Source organism: Rutidosis leptorrhynchoides, chromosome 6 (genome assembly GCF_046630445.1).
Source record: "Rutidosis leptorrhynchoides isolate AG116_Rl617_1_P2 chromosome 6, CSIRO_AGI_Rlap_v1, whole genome shotgun sequence".
Classification (NCBI taxonomy): Eukaryota; Viridiplantae; Streptophyta; class Magnoliopsida; order Asterales; family Asteraceae; genus Rutidosis; species Rutidosis leptorrhynchoides.
Window position 1 is genome coordinate 25,113,600 of NC_092338.1, and position 3,370 is coordinate 25,116,969.

Below are 3,370 nucleotides of genomic sequence, written 5' to 3' on the forward strand. Positions count from 1 at the left end.
ATCAATGCCAATTTAGTGGTGCGTCGAAGGAAGATCCAAATGAACATCTTCGTACATTTAATAGAATCTGCACTCTATTTAAAATAAGAGAAGTTGAAGATGAACATATATATCTCATGTTATTTCCCTGGACTTTAAAGGGAGAAGCCAAAGATTGGTTGGAATCATTACCTGAAGGGGCGATTGATACATGGGACGTTTTAGTTGAAAAATTTCTTAAACAATTCTTCCAGGCATCCAAAGCCTCAAGGAGAAATTGTTACGTTCACACAGAAGCCAAATGAAACTCTATATGAGGCATGGACAAGATTTGGAAAGTTATTGAGAGGATGTCCACAACATGGTTTAGACACTTGTCAAATAGTACAAATATTCTACCAAGGATGCGACATCACTACAAGGAAAGACATAGATATAGCAGCTGGTGGTTCTATTATGAAGAAAACCGAAACTGATGCTTACAAAATTATTGATAACACTGCTTCCCACTCACATGAGTGGCACCAAGAAAAAGATATCGTTAGATCATCTAAAGCAGCTAGAGCCGATTCTAGCCATGACTTAGATTTCATTTCCGCAAAGATAGATGCTGTCGAGAGACGAATGGAAAAGATGACTAAGGATATTCACTCGATACGAATTAGTTGTGAGTAGTGTGGAGGACCACATTTGACAAAAGATTGTCTCAGTATTGAACTAACAATGGAACAAAGAGAGAATGTTTCATATCTAAACCAAAGGCCTGGAAATAATTATCAGAATAATTATCAACCGCCAAGACCAATCTATAATCAAAACCAGAATTATAACCGCAATGTTCCATACAACAACCAACAAGGTCCTAACAATCAACAAGTATCCAATAATACTTACAATCAGCAAAGACCTAATTTTCAAAACAAACCACTACAAACCGATGATAAAAAGCCGAATTTAGAAGATATGATGACGAAGCTAGTTGAATCTCAAACTCAGTTTTTCACATCTCAGAAACAAACCAATGAACAAAATGCTCAAGCATTTAGAAATCAACAAGCTTCTATTCAAAATCTGGAACAAGAAGTAAGTAACATAGCAAGGTTAATAGGTGAAAGAAAATCGGGAAGTCTACCTAGTGATACAAATGCTAACCCCCGAAATGAAACAGCTAAAGCCATTACCACAAGAAGTGGTATTACACTTAAACCACCTGAAATACCTGTAATTTCTGATGAAGCTATTCCTACTCCACAAGAACCACAACCTGAATAAGATAAGGAAAAAGAACCGGTAGCTGAAAAGGTTAATGAAGATAACACAGTTAAGGCTAAACCTTATGTTAAACCATACCAACCACCACTTCCTTACCCGAGTAAAATGAGAAAAGAGAGACTTGAAGCCGAGCAATCCAAATTCTTGGATATGTTTAAACAGATAAATGTAAATCTTCCTTTCATTGATGTAATTTCAGGAATGCCTAGATATGCTAAATTTCTGAAAGATCTAATCTCGAATAGAAAGAAAATGGAAGAACTCTCGGCTGTTACTATGAATGCTAATTGTTCAGCAGTGTTATTGAATAAGATACCAGAAAAATTATCAGATCCAGGAAGTTTCACAATTCCATGTTTTCTGGGTAGTCTTAGTTCAATAGAAGCATTGGCAGACTTAGGTGCTAGTATAAATCTAATGCCGTATTCACTATACGCTAAACTAGACCTTGGAGAATTGAAACCAACAAGAATAAGCATACAACTAGCCGATAGATCAGTAAAATATCCTAGAGGAATAATGGAGAACATGCTAGTTAAAGTTGGTACTTTAGTATTTCCAGTAGATTTTATTGTTCTAGACATGGAAGAAGATTCTCAAGTTCCTCTCATATTAGGAAGACCATTCTTAAACACGGCTAAAGCAATGATAGACGTGTTTGGTAAGAAACTGACCCTAAGTATAGAGGACGAGAGTGTTACCTTTTCAGTTGATAGAGCAATGCAACAACCGCAATCTGCAGATGATACATGTTATTATATTTAAACTATAGAATCACATGCAGAATTGTTAGAAGAATTTCCAGAATTACAAGGAACAGGAGAATGTTCTTTAGGAGAAGGTACTGAACCAATTGATGAAACTGAAATGTTAGCTACACTTATGGCTAATGGATACGAACCAACAACAGAAGAAATTCAAATGCTAAAAGAAGAAGACAGATATCGATATAAATCATCGATAGAAGAACCACCGACATTAGAGTTAAAGCGACTTCCAAACCATTTGGAATACGCTTATTTACATGGTGAATCTGAATTACCTGTAATAATATCGTCTTCTCTTACTAAAAATGAAAAATCTCAACTCATTTCTGCGCTAAAAGCTCATAAACCAGCTATTGCATGGAAGATTCATGATATTAAAGGAATAAGTCCTTCGTATTGCACACATAAAATCCTTATGGAAGAAGGTCATAAAACGTATGTGCAACGCCAACGAAGACTAAATCCTAATATGCAAGATGTTATTAAAAAAGAAATTATTGAACTGCTTAATGCAGGTTTAATTTATCCAATCTCTGATAGTCCATGGGTAAGCCCAGTTCAATGCGTGCATAAGAAGGGTGGCATGACTGTCATCACAAATGAGAAAAATGAGCTTATTCCGACTAGGACTGTAACAGGATGGCGTGTTTGTATTGATTATAGAAAATTAAATGACGCCACCAGAAAAGATCACTTTCCCTTACCTTTCATTGATCAAATGTTGGAAAGATTAGCCGGAAATAGTTACTATTGTTTTCTTGATGGTTTTTCCGGATATTTTCAAATTCCAATAGCACCCGAAGACCAAGAGAAAACCACCTTCACGTGCCCTTATGGTACTTTTGCTTACAAACGCATGCCATTTGGACTTTGCAACGCCCCTGCAACCTTTCAAAGGTGCATGATGGCGATTTTTCACGACATGATAGAAGAATGCATGGAAGTTTTCATGGATGACTTTTCAGTCTTCGGTGATACATTTGAAACATGTCTAGTTAATCTTGAACGAATGCTTATTAGATGCGAACAATCAAATCTAGTTCTTAATTGGGAGAAATGCCATTTCATGGTTAAAGAAGGCATCGTTTTTGGTCATAAAATTTCAAAGGAAGGAATTGAAGTGGATAGAGTTAAAGTAGATGTAATTGCTAAACTTCCACATCCCACCAATGTTAGAGGAGTTAGGAGTTTTCTAGGGCATGCCGGTTTTTACCGACGTTTTATAAAATATTTTTCTAAAATTGCCACTCCTATGAATAAACTCCTAGAAAAGGATGCCCCATTCATCTATTCAGATGACTGCATCAAATCTTTTAATATTCTTAAAGAAAAACTCACTAATGCGCCGATCA

At 36.0% G+C, this 3,370-nt stretch overlaps 1 non-coding gene across 1 annotated transcript; it reads right to left on the minus strand.

The window, feature by feature from the left end:
• Positions 1-241: 241 nt before the first annotated feature.
• LOC139856342 (small nucleolar RNA R71) lies at positions 242-347 on the minus strand. The gene has a single exon (XR_011761829.1). It is a non-coding gene; the product is annotated as a small nucleolar RNA R71 (small nucleolar RNA).
• Positions 348-3,370: the final 3,023 nt, after the last annotated feature.